Below are 14,271 nucleotides of genomic sequence, written 5' to 3' on the forward strand. Positions count from 1 at the left end.
GCACCTGAAGTGGGCCATAGCATAGAAGGTGGACAGCACCTGAAGTGGGCCATGCTATAGAAGGTGGTACAGCACCTGAAGTGGGCCATGCCATAGAAGGTGGTACAGCACCTGAAGTGGGCCATGCCATAGAAGGTGGGACATACAGCACCTGAACTGGACCATGCTATAGAAGGTGGACAGTACCTGAAGTGGGCCATGCTATAGAAGGTGGGACAGCACAAGTACCATGAAGGTGGGCCAGCACCTTATGGGCCATACCATAGAAGGTGGGATTAGCACCTGAATTGGGGCCATCCTGAAGGTGGACAGCACCTGAAGTGGGCCATACTATAGAAGGTGGGACAGCACCTGAAGTGGCCATGCTATAGAAGGTGGGCAGTACAGCACCTGAAATGGGCCATGCTATAGAAGGTGGCACAGCACCTGAAGTGGGCCATGCTATAGAAGGTGGGACAGCACCTGAAGTGGGCAATGCCATACAGCACCTGAAGTGGGCATGCTATAGAAGGTGGCACAGCACCTGAAGTGGGCCATGCCATAGAAGGTGGTACAGCACCTGATGTGGGCAATGCCATAGAAGGTGGTACAGCACCTGAAGTGGGCCATGCTATAGAAGGTGGCACAGCACCTGAAGTGGGCCATGCTATAGAAGGTGGCACAGCACCTGATGTGGGCAATGCCATAGAAGGTGGCACAGCACCTGAAGTGGGCCATGCTATAGAAGGTGGTACAGCACCTGAAGTGGGCCATGCTATAGAAGGTGGTACAGCACCTGAAGTGGGCCATGCTATAGAAGGTGGCACAGCACCTGAAGTGGGCCATGCTATAGAAGGTGGTACAGCACCTGAAATAGGCCATGCTATAGAAGGTGGTACAGTACCTGAAGTGGGCCATGCTATAGAAGGTGGGACATTACCTGAAATGGGCCATGCTATAGAAGGTGGTACAGCACCTGAAGTGGGCCATGCTAAGGAAGGTGGACAGTAGCTGAAGTGGGCAATGCTATAGAAGGTGGGACAGTACCTGCATTGACCGTGCTATAGAAGGCGGGACAGCACCTGAAGTGGGCCATGCTATAGAAGGTGGGACAGTAGCTGAAGTGGGCCATGCTATAGAAGGTGGGACAGCACAGCACATGAAGTGGGCCATGGCATAGAAGGTGGGACAGCACAGCACCTGAAGTGGGCATGGTTTAGAAGGTGGAACAGCACAGCACCTGAAGGGCCATACCATAGAAGGTGGGCACAGCACCTGAAGTATAGAAGGTGGGACATTACAGCACCTGAATTGGGCCATGCTATAGAAGGTGGGACAGCACCTGAAGTGGGCCATGCTATAGAAGGTGGGACAGCACCTGAAGTGGGCCATACCCATAGAAGGTGGGACAGCACCTTAAGTGGGGCCATAGAAGGTGGACAGCACCTGAACTGGGCCATCCCTATAGAAGGTGGACAGCACCTGAAGTGGGCCATGCCATAGAAGGTGGGACAGCACCTGAAGTGGGCCATGCTATAGAAGGTGGCACAGCACCTGAAGTGGGCCATACCATAGAAGGTGGCACAGCACCTGAAGTGGGCCATGCCAGAAGGTGGGACATTACAGCACCTGAACTGGGCCATGCCATAGAAGGTGGGACAGCACCTGAAGTGGGCCATGCTATAGAAGGTGGGACAGCACCTGAAGTGGGCCATACCATAGAAGGTGGACAGCACCTGTGGGCCCATACCATAGAAGGTGGACAGCACCTGAATAACTACCATATAGAAGGTGGGACAGTACCTGAAGTGGGCCATGCTATAGAAGGTGGGTACAGTACCTGAAATGGGCCATGCTATAGAAGGTGGTACAGCACCTGAAGTGGGCCATGCTATAGAAGGTGGGACAGCACCAAGTGGGCAATGCTATACAAGCACCTGAAGTGGGCCATGCTATAGAAGGTGGTACAGCACCTGAAGTGGGCCATGCTATAGAAGGTGGTACAGCACCTGAAGTGGGCAATGCCATAGAAGGTGGTACAGCACTTGAAGTGGGCCATGCTATAGAAGGTGGTACAGCACCTGAAGTGGGCCATGCTATAGAAGGTGGGACAGCACCTGATGTGGGCAATGCTATAGAAGGTGGTACAGCACCTGAAGTGGGCCATGCTATAGAAGGTGGTACAGCACTTGAAGTGGGCCATGCTATAGAAGGTGGTACAGCACCTGAAGTGGACCATGCCATAGAAGGTGGTACAGCACCTGAAATAGGCCATGCCATAGAAGGTGGTACAGCACCTGAAGTGGGCCATGCTATAGAAGGTGGTACATTACCTGAAATGGGCCATGCTATAGAAGGTGGTACAGTACCTGAAGTGGGCCATGCTAAGGAAGGTGGGACAGTAGCTGAAGTGGGCAATGCTATAGAAGGTGGGACAGTACCTGCATTGGACCGTGCTATAGAAGGCGGACAGCACCTGAAGTGGGCCATGCTATAGAAGGTGGGACAGCACAGCACATGAAGTGGGCCATGGTATAGAAGGTGGGACAGTACAGCACCTGAAGTGGGGCATGGTTTAGAAGGTGGAACAGTACAGTACCTGAAGTGGGCATACTATAGAAGGTGGACAGCACCTGAAGTGGGCCATGCTATAGAAGGTGGACATTACAGCACCTGAAGTGGGCCATGCTATAGAAGGTGGGACAGCACCTGAAGTGGGCCATGCTATAGAAGGTGGGACAGCACCTGAAGGGCCAACCATAGAAGGTGGACAGCACCTTAAGTGGGCCATACTATAGAAGGTGGGACAGCACCTGAATTGGGCCATATCCTATAGAAGGTGGACAGCACCTGAAGTGGGCCATACTATAGAAGGTGGGACAGCACCTGAAGTGGGCCATGCTATAGAAGGTGGGCAGTACAGTACCTGAAGTGGGCCATACTATAGAAGGTGGTACAGCACCTGAAGTGGGCCATGCTATAGAAGGTGGGATTACAGCACCTGAACTGGGCCATGCTATAGAAGGTGGACAGCACCTGAAGTGGGCCATGCCATAGAACTGGGACAGTACCTGAAGTGGGCCATACCATAGAAGGTGGGACAGCACCTTAAGTGGGGCATACTATAGAAGGTGGGACAGCACAGTGAATGGGCCATTCTATAGAAGGTGGGACAGCACCTGAAGTGGGCCATACCCATAGAAGGTGGGACAGCACCTGAAGTGGGCCATGCTATAGAAGGTGGACAGCACCTGAAGTGGGCCAGTACCATAGAAGGTGGGACAGCACCTTTGGGCCATACCATAGAAGGTGGGACAGCACCTGAACTGGGCCATCCTATAGAAGGTGGGACATTACCTGAAGTGGGCACACATAGAAGGTGGGACAGCACCTGAAGTGGGCCATGCCATAGAAGGTGGGCAGCACAGCACCTGAAATGGGCCATGCTATAGAAGGTGGTACAGCACCTGAAGTGGGCCATGCCATAGAAGGTGGCACAGCACCTGAAGTGGGCAATGCTACAGCACCTGAAGTGGGCCATGCCATAGAAGGTGGCACAGCACCTGAAGTGGGCCATGCTTTAGAAGGTGGACAGCACCTGATGTGGGCAATGCACCTGGTACAGCACCTGAAGCGGGCCATGCTATAGAAGGTGGTACAGCACCTGAAGCCATGCCATAGAAGGTGGGACAGTACCTGATGTGGGCAATGCTATAGAAGGTGGTACAGCACTTGAAGGGGCCATGCTATAGAAGGTGGTACAGTTCAAGTGAAATGGCCATGCCATAGAAGGTGGTACAGTACTTGAAGTGGGCCATGCTATAGAAGGTGGTACAGCACCTGAAGTGGACCATGCTATAGAAGGTGGTACAGCACCTGAAATAGGCCATGCTATAGAAGGTGGTACAGCACCTGAAGTGGGCCATGCTATAGAAGGTGGTACATTACCTGAAATGGGCCATGCTATAGAAGGTGGTGACAGCACCTGAAGTGGGCCATGCTAAGAAGGTGGGACAGTAGCTGAAGTGGGCAATGCTATAGAAGGTGGGACAGCACCTGCATTGGACCGTGCCATAGAAGGCGGGACAGCACCTGAAGTGGGCCATGCTATAGAAGGTGGGACAGTAGCTGAAGTGGGCCATGCTATAGAAGGTGGACAGCACAGCACATGAAGTGGGCCATGGTATAGAAGGTGGACAGTACAGCACCTGAAGTGGGGCATGGTTTAGAAGGTGGAACAGCACAGTACCTGAAGTGGGCCATACTATAGAAGGTGGTACAGCACCTGAAGTGGGCCATGCTATAGAAGGTGGACATTACAGCACCTGAAGTGGGCCATGCTATAGAAGGTGGACAGTACCTGAAGTGGGCCATGCTATAGAAGGTGGGACAGTACCTGAAGTGGGCCATACCATAGAAGGTGGGACAGCACCTTTAAGTGGGCCATACTATAGAAGGTGGGACAGTACCTGAATCTGGGCCATTCTATAGAAGGTGGGACAGCACCTGAAGTGGGCCATACCATAGAAGGTGGGACAGCACCTGAAGTGGGCCATGCTATAGAAGGTGGGCAGCAGCACCTGAAGTGGGCCATGCTATAGAAGGTGGTACAGCACCTGAAGTGGGCCATGCTATAGAAGGCGGGACAGCACCTGAATTGGGCCATGCCATAGAAGGTGGGACAGCACCTGAAGTGGGCCATGCTATAGAAGGTGGGACAGCACCTGAAGTGGGCCATGCTATAGAAGGTGGACAGCACCTGAACTGGGGCATACCATAGAAGGTGGACAGCACCTGAATGGGCCATGCCATAGAAGGTGGGACAGCACCTGAAGTGGGCCATGCCATAGAAGGTGGGACAGCACCTGAAGTGGGCCATGCCATAGAAGGTGGGACAGCACAGCACCTGAAATGGGCCATGCCATAGAAGGTGGATGCACAGCACCTGAAGTGGGCCATGCCATAGAAGGTGGTACAGCACCTGAAGTGGGCAATGCTATACAGTACCTGAAGTGGGCATGCCATAGAAGGTGGTACAGCACCTGAAGTGGGCCATGCTATAGAAGGTGGACACAGCACCTGATGTGGGCAATGCCATAGAAGGTGGACAGCACCTGAAGTGGGCCATGCTATAGAAGGTGGGACAGCACCTGAAGTGGGCCATGCCATAGAAGGTGGTACAGCACCTGAAATATAGAAGGTGGTACAGCACTTGAAGTGGGCCATGCTATAGAAGGTGGTACAGCACCTGAAGTGGGCCATGCCATAGAAGGTGGTACAGCACTGAAGTGGGCCATGCTATAGAAGGTGGTACAGCACCTGAAGTGGACCATGCACATAGAAGGTGGTACAGCACCTGAAATGGGCCATGCTATAGAAGGTGGTACAGCACCTGAAGTGGGCCATGCCTATAGAAGGTGGTACATTACCTGAAATGGGCCATGCTATAGAAGGTGGTACAGTACCTGAAGTGGGCCATGCTATAGAAGGTGGGACAGCACCTGAAGTGGGCAATGCTATAGAAGGTGGGACAGTACCTGGGACCATGCTATAGAAGGTGGGACAGCACCTGAAGTGGGCCATGCTATAGAAGGTGGGACAGTAGCTGAAGTGGGCCATGCTATATAGAAGGTGGGATGGTGCAGCACCTGAAGTGGGCCATGCCATAGAAGGTGGGACAGTACCTGAAGTGGGCAATGCCATAGAAAGGTGGAACAGCACCTGAAGTGGGCAATGCTATAGAAGGTGGAACAGCACAGAATGAAGTGGGCCATGGTATAGAAGGTGGGACAGTACAGTACCTGAAATGGGGCATGGTTTAGAAGGTGGAACAGTACAGTACCTGAAGTGGGCCATGCCATAGAAGGTGGTACAGCACCTGAAGTGGGCCATGCTATAGAAGGTGGACAGCACAGTACCTGAAGTGGGCCATGCCATAGAAGGTGGGACAGCACCTGAAGTGGGCCATGCCATAGAAGGTGGGACAGCACCTAGTGGGCCATACTATAGCAGGTGGGACAGCACCTGATTGGGCCATTCTATAGAAGGTGGGACAGCACCTGAAGTGGGCCATACCATAGAAGGTGGGACAGCACCTGAAGTGGGCCATGCTATAGAAGGTTGGGCAGCACAGCACCTGAAATGGGCCATGCTATAGAAGGTGGGACAGCACCTGAAGTGGGCCATGCTATAGAAGGTGGTACAGTACTTGAAGTGGCTATACAGCCAAGTGGGCCATGCTATAGAAGGTGGGACAGCACCTGAAGTGGGCCATGCTATAGAAGGTGGTACAGTACCTGATGTGGGCAATGCTATAGAAGGTGGTACAGCACCTGAAGTGGGCCATGCCATAGAAGGTGGCACAGTACTGAAGTGGGCCATGCTATAGAAGGTGGTACAGTACCTGAAGTGGACCATGCCATAGAAGGTGGGACAGCACTGAAGTGGCCATGCTATAGAAGGTGGGCACCTGAAGTGGGCCATGCTATAGAAGGTGGTACAGCACCTGAAGTGGGCCATGCTATAGAAGGTGGTACAGCACTTGAAGTGGGCAATGCCATAGAAGGTGGGACAGCACCTGAGGTGGGCCATGGTATAGAAGGTGGGACAGTACAGCACATGAAGTGGGCCATGGCATAGAAGGTGGGACAGCACAGCACCTGAAGTGGGCCATGCTATAGAAGGTGGGACAGCACCTGAAGTGGGCCATACCATAGAAGGTGGACAGCACCTGAACTGGGGGCCATGCCATAGAAGGTGAGACAGCACCTGAAGTGGGCCATGCTATAGAAGGTGGGACAGCACCTGAAGTGGGCCATGCTATAGAAGGTGGACAGCACCTGAAGTGGGCCATACTATAGAAGGTGGTACAGCACCTGAAATAGGCCATGCTATAGAAGGTGGGACATTACCTGAAATGGGCCATGCTATAGAAGGTGGTACAGCACCAGAAGTGGGCAATGCTATAGAAGGTGGGACAGCACAGCACCTGAAGTGGGCCATGCTAGGAGAAGGTGGGACAGTACCTGAAGTGGGCAATGCTATAGAAGGTGGGACAGTACAGTAGCTGAAGTGGGCCATGCTATAGAAGGTGGTACAGTACTTGAAGTGGGCCATGCTATAGAAGGCGGTACAGTACCTGAAGTGGACTATGCTATAGAAGGTGGGACAGTACCTGAAGTGGGCAATGCTATAGAAGGTGGGACAGTACAGTACCTGAAGTGGACCATGCTATAGAAGGTGGTACAGTACCTGAAATAGGCCATGCTATAGAAGGTGGTACAGTACCTGAAGTGGGCCATGCTATAGAACGTGGTACATTACCTGAAATGGGCCATGCTAAGGAAGGTGGGACAGTAGCTGAAGTGGGCAATGCTATAGAAGGTGGGACAGTACCTGCATTGGACCGTGCTATAGAAGGCGGGACAGTACCTGAAGTGGGCCATGCTATAGAAGGTGGTACAGTACCTGAAGTGGACCATGCTATAGAAGGTGGTACAGTACCTAAAGTGGGCCATGCTATAGAAGGTGGTACAGTACCTGAAGTGGGCCATGCTAAGGAAGGTGGGACAGTAGCTGAAGTGGGCCATGCTATAGAAGGTGGGATGGTGCAGTACCTGAAGTGGGCCATGCTATAGAAGGTGGGACAGTACCTGACGTGGGCAATGCTATAGAAGGTGGAACAGTACCTGAAGTGGGCAATGTTATAGAAGGTGGAACAGTACCTGAAGTGGACCATGCTATAGAAGGTGGGACAGTACCTTAAATGGGCCATGCTATAGAAGGTGGGACAGTACAGTACATGAAGTGGGCCATGGTATAGAAGGTGGGACAGTACAGTACCTGAAGTGGGGCATGGTTTAGAAGGTGGAACAGTACAGTACCTGAAGTGGGCCATACTATAGAAGGTGGTACAGTACCTGAAGTGGGCCATGCTATAGAAGGTGGGACATGCAGCACCTGAACTGGGCCATGCCATAGAAGGTGGGACAGCACCTGAAGTGGGCCATGCTATAGAAGGTGGGACAGCACCTGAAGTGGGCCATACCATAGAAGGTGGGACAGCACCTTAAGTGGGCCATACTATAGAAGGTGGGACAGTACCTGAAGTGGGCCATGCTCTTAGAAGGTGGACAGCACCTGAAGTGGGCCATACTATAGAAGGTGGGACAGTACCTGAAGTGGGCCATGCTATAGAAGGTGGTACAGTACCTGAAATGGGCCATGCTATAGAAGGTGGTACAGTACCTGAAGTGGGCCATGCTATAGAAGGTGGTACAGCACCTTGAAGTGGGCAATGCTATAGAAGGTTGGGCAGGTACAGTACCTGAAATGGGCCATGCTATAGAAGGTGGTACAGCACTTGAAGTGGGCCATGCTATAGAAGGTGGTACAGTACCTGAAGTGGGCAATGCTATAGAAGGTGGTACAGCACCTGAAGTGGGCCATGCTATAGAAGGTGGAGAGCCATGTGGGCCATGCTATAGAAGGTGGTACAGTACCTGAAGTGGGCCATGCTATAGAAGGTGGGACAGCACCTGATGTGGGCAATGCTATAGAAGGTGGCACAGCACCTGAAGTGGGCCATGCTATAGAAGGTGGTACAGTACCTGAAGTGGGCCATGCTATAGAAGGTGGTACAGTACCTGAAGTGGGCCATGCTATAGAAGGTGGGACAGTACAGAAGTGGGCAATGCTATAGAAGGTGGGACAGCACAGTACCTGAAGTGGACCATGCTATAGAAGGTGGTACAGCACCTGAAATAGGCCATGCTATAGAAGGTGGTACAGTACCTGAAGTGGGCCATGCTATAGAACGTGGGACATTACCTGAAATGGGCCATGCTATAGAAGGTGGACAGCACCTGAAGTGGGCCATGCTAAGAAGGTGGGACAGTAGCTGAAGTGGGCAATGCTATAGAAGGTGGGACAGTACCTGCATTGGACCGTGCTATAGAAGGCGGGACAGCACCTGAAGTGGGCCATGCTATAGAAGGTGGTACAGTACCTGAAGTGGACCATGCTATAGAAGGTGGTACAGTACTAAAGTGGGCCATGCTATAGAAGGTGGTACAGTACCTGAAGTGGGCCATGCTAAGAAGGTGGGACAGTAGCTGAAGTGGGCCATGCTATAGAAGGTGGGATGGTGCAGTACCTGAAGCGGGCCATGCAATAGAAGGTGGGACAGTTCAGTACCTGAAGTGGGCCATGCTATAGAAGGTGGGACAGTACCTGAAGTGGGCAATGCTATAGAAGGTGGAACAGTACCTGAAGTGGGCAATGTTATAGAAGGTGGAACAGTACCTGAAGTGGACCATGCTATAGAAGGTGGGACAGTACCTGAAATGGGCCATGCTATAGAAGGTGGGACAGCACAGTACATGAAGTGGGCCATGGTATAGAAGGTGGGACAGCACAGTACCTGAAGTGGGGCATGGTTTAGAAGGTGGAACAGTACAGCACCTGAAGTGGGCCATACTATAGAAGGTGGTACAGTACCTGAAGTGGGCCATGCTATAGAAGGTGGGACATTACAGCACCTGAATTGGGCCATGCTAGAAGGTGGGACAGCACCTGAAGTGGGCCATGCTATAGAAGGTGGGACAGCACCTGAAGTGGGCCATACCATGCTAGAAGGTGGGACAGTACCTGAAGTGGGCCATGCTATAGAAGGTGGGACAGCACCTGAATTGGGCCATGCTTTAGAAGGTGGGACAGTACCTGAAGTGGGCCATGCTATAGAAGGTGGGACAGTACCTGAAGTGGGCCATGCTATAGAAGGTGGAACAGCACCTGAAGTGGGCCATGCTATAGAAGGTGGTACAGTACTTGAAGTGGGCCATGCTATAGAAGGTGGTACAGCACCTGAAGGCTATAGAAGGTGGTACAGTACCTGAATGGGCCATGCTATAGAAGGTGGGGACAGCACAGTACCTGAAGTGGGCCATGGTATAGAAGGTGGGACAGCACAGCACCTGAAATGGGGCATGGTTTAGAAGGTGGAACAGTACAGCACCTGAAGTGGGCCATGCTATAGAAGGTGGTACAGCACCTGAAGTGGGCCATGCTATATAGAAGGTGGGACATACAGCACCTGAAGGAAATAATGCTATAGAAGGTGGGACAGCACCTGAAGTGGGCCATGCTATAGAAGGTGGGACAGTACCTGAAGTGGGCCATACCATAGAAGGTGGGACAGCACCTTTGGGCCATACTATAGAAGGTGGGACAGCACCTGAAATGGGCCATTCTATAGAAGGTGGGACAGTACCTGAAGTGGGCCATGCCATAGAAGGTGGGACAGCACCTGAAGTGGGCCATGCATAGAAGGTGGGACAGTACCTGAAGTGGGCCATGCTATAGAAGGTGGTACAGTACCTGAAGTGGGCCATGCTATAGAAGGTGGTACAGCACTGGGGGCAGCACATACAGCACCTGAAGTGGGCCATGCTATAGAAGGTGGTACAGCACCTGAAGTGGGCCATGCTATAGAAGGTGGGACAGTACCTGATGTGGGCAATGCTATAGAAGGTGGGACAGTACCTGAAGTGGGCCATGCTATAGAAGGTGGTACAGCACCTGAAGTGGGCACGATGCTATAGAAGGTGGGGACAGCACCTGATGGGGCAATGCTATAGAAGGTGGTACAGTACCTGAAGTGGGCCATGCTATAGAAGGTGGTACAGTACCTGAAGTGGGCCATGCTATAGAAGGTGGTACAGCACCTGAAGTGGCAATGCTATAGAAGGTGGGACAGCACCTGAGGTGGGCCATGCCATAGAAGGTGGGACAGCACAGCACATGAAGTGGGCCATGGTATAGAAGGTGGGACAGCACAGTACCTGAAGTGGGCCATGCTATAGAAGGTGGGACAGCACCTGAAGTGGGCACACCTAGAAGGTGGGACAGTACCCTGAATTGGGCCATGCTATAGAAGGTGAGACAGCACCTGAATTGGGCCATGCTATAGAAGGTGAGACAGTACCTGAAGTGGGCCATACTATAGAAGGTGGGACAGTACCTGAAGTGGGCCATGCTATAGAAGGTGGGACAGTACCTGAAGTGGGCCATGCTATAGAAGGTGGGACAGTACCTGAAATGGGCCATGCTATAGAAGGTGGTACAGTACCTGAAGTGGGCCATGCTATAGAAGGTGGGACAGTACCCTGAAGTGGGCCATGCCATAGAAGGTGGGACAGTACCTGAAGTGGGCAATGCTATAGAAGGTGGACAGTACCTGAAGTGGGCCATGCTATAGAAGGTGGTACAGCACCTGAAGTGGGCCATGCTATAGAAGGTGGTACAGTACCTGAAGTGGGCCATGCTATAGAAGGTGGGACAGCACCTGAAGTGGGCCATGCTATAGAAGGTGGGACAGCACAGCACCTGAAGTGGACCATGCTATAGAAGGTGGTACAGTACCTGAAATAGGGCCATGCTATAGAAGGTGGTACAGTACCTGAAGTGGGCCATGCTATAGAAGGTGGTACATTACCTGAAATGGGCCATGCTAAGGTGGGACAGTACCTGAAGTGGGCAATGCTATAGAAGGTGGGACAGTACCTGCATTGGACCGTGCTATAGAAGGCGGGACAGTACCTGAAGTGGGCCATGCTATAGAAGGTGGTACAGTACCTGAAGTGGACCATGCTATAGAAGGTGGTACAGCACCTAAAGTGGGCCATGCTATAGAAGGTGGTACAGCACCTGAAGTGGGCCATGCTAAGAAGGTGGGACAGTAGCTGAAGTGGGCCATGCCATAGAAGGTGGGATGGTGCAGTACCTGAAGTGGGCCATGCTATAGAAGGTGGGACAGCACCTGAAGTGGGCAATGCTATAGAAGGTGGAACAGTACCTGAAGTGGGCAATGTTATAGAAGGTGGAACAGCACCTGAAGTGGACCATGCTATAGAAGGTGGGACAGTACCTTAAATGGGCCATGCTATAGAAGGTGGGACAGTACAGAATGAAGTGGGCCATGGTATAGAAGGTGGGACAGTACAGCACCTGAAGTGGGCCATGGTTTAGAAGGTGGAACAGTACAGTACCTGAAGTGGGCCATACTATAGAAGGTGGTACAGTACCTGAAGTGGGCCATGCTATAGAAGGTGGGACATTACAGCACCTGAATACCATGCTATAGAAGGTGGGACAGCACCTGAAGTGGGCCATGCCATAGAAGGTGGGACAGCACCTGAAGTGGGCCATACCATAGAAGGTGGGACAGCACCTGAAGTGGGCCATGCTACTATAGAAGGTGGGACAGTACCTGAACTGGGCCATTCTATAGAAGGTGGACAGCACCTGAAGTGGGCCATACCATAGAAGGTGGGACAGCACCTGAAGTGGGCCATGCTATAGAAGGTTGGGGTACAGCACCTGAAATGGGCCATGCTAGAAGGTGGTACAGCACCTGAAGTGGGCCATGCTATAGAAGGTGGTACAGTACCTGAAGTGGGCAATGCTATACAGTACCTGAAGTGGGCCATGCTATAGAAGGTGGTACAGTACTTGAAGTGGGCCATGCTATAGAAGGTGGTACAGCACCTGATGTGGGCAATGCTATAGAAGGTGGGACAGTACTTGAAGTGGGCCATGCTATAGAAGGTGGTACAGCACCTGAAGTGGGCCATGCTATAGAAGGTGGTACAGTACCTGAAGTGGGCCATGCTATAGAAGGTGGTACAGCACTTGAAGTGGGCCATGCCATAGAAGGTGGTACAGCACTTGAAGTGGGCCATGCTATAGAAGGTGGGACAGTACAGTACCTGAAGTGGACCATGCTATAGAAGGTGGTACAGCAGTACCTGAAATAGGCCATGCTATAGAAGGTGGTACAGTACCTGAAGTGGGCCATGCTATAGAAGGTGGTACATTACCTGAAATGGGCCATGCTATAGAAGGTGGTACAGTACCTGAAGTGGGCCATGCTAAGGAAGGTGGGACAGTAGCTGAAGTGGGCAATGCTATAGAAGGTGGGACAGTACCTGCATTGGACCGTGCTAGAAGGCGGGACAGTACCTGAAGTGGGCCATGCTATAGAAGGTGGTACAGTACCTGAAGTGGACCATGCTATAGAAGGTGGTACAGTACCTGAAGTGGGCCATGCTATAGAAGGTGGGACAGCACAGTACCTGAAGTGGGCCATGCTAAGAAGGTGGGACAGTAGCTGAAGTGGGCCATGCTATAGAAGGTGGGATGGTGCAGTACCTGAAGCGGGCCATGCAATAGAAGGTGGGACAGTTCAGTACCTGAAGTGGGCCATGCTATAGAAGGTGGGACAGTACCTGAAGTGGGCAATGCTATAGAAGGTGGAACAGTACCTGAAGTGGGCAATGTTATAGAAGGTGGGACAGCACCTGAAGTGGACCATGCTATAGAAGGTGGGACAGTACCTTAAATGGGCCATGCTATAGAAGGTGGGACAGTACAGCACATGAAGTGGGCCATGGTATAGAAGGTGGGACAGTACAGTACCTGAAGTGGGGCATGGTTTAGAAGGTGGAACAGTACAGTACCTGAAGTGGGCCATACTATAGAAGGTGGTACAGCACCTGAAGTGGGCCATGCTATAGAAGGTGGACATTACAGTACCTGAATTGGGCCATGCTATAGAAGGTGGGACAGTACCTGAAGTGGGCCATGCTATAGAAGGTGGGACAGTACCTGAAGTGGGCCATGCCATAGAAGGTGGGACAGTACCTGAAGTGGGCCATGCTATAGAAGGTGGGACAGTACCTGAATTGGGCCATGCTATAGAAGGTGGGACAGCACCTGAAGTGGGCCATACTATAGAAGGTGGGACAGTACCTGAAGTGGGCCATGCTATAGAAGGTGGTACAGTACCTGAAATGGGCCATGCTATAGAAGGTGGGACAGCACCTGAAGTGGGCCCTATAGAAGGTGGTACAGTACCTGAAGTGGGCAATGCTATAGAAGGTGGCACAGCACCTGAAGTGGGCCATGCTATAGAAGGTGGCACAGCACCTGAAGTGGGCCATGCTATAGAAGGTGGGACAGCACCTGAAGTGGGCCATGCTATAGAAGGTGGTACAGTACCTGATGTGGGCAATGCTATAGAAGGTGGTACAGCACCTGAAGTGGGCCATGCTATAGAAGGTGGTACAGTACCTGAAGTGGGCCATGCTATAGAAGGTGGAACAGCACCTGAAGTGGGCCATGCTATAGAAGGTGGGACAGTACCTGAAGTGGGCAATGCTATAGAAGGTGGGACAGTACAGTACATGAAGTGGGCCATGGTATAGAAGGTGGGACAGTACAGTACCTGAAGTG

The sequence above is a fragment of the Oncorhynchus nerka genome, unplaced genomic scaffold, assembly GCF_034236695.1.
Source record: "Oncorhynchus nerka isolate Pitt River unplaced genomic scaffold, Oner_Uvic_2.0 unplaced_scaffold_895, whole genome shotgun sequence".
NCBI lineage: Eukaryota > Metazoa > Chordata > Actinopteri > Salmoniformes > Salmonidae > Oncorhynchus > Oncorhynchus nerka.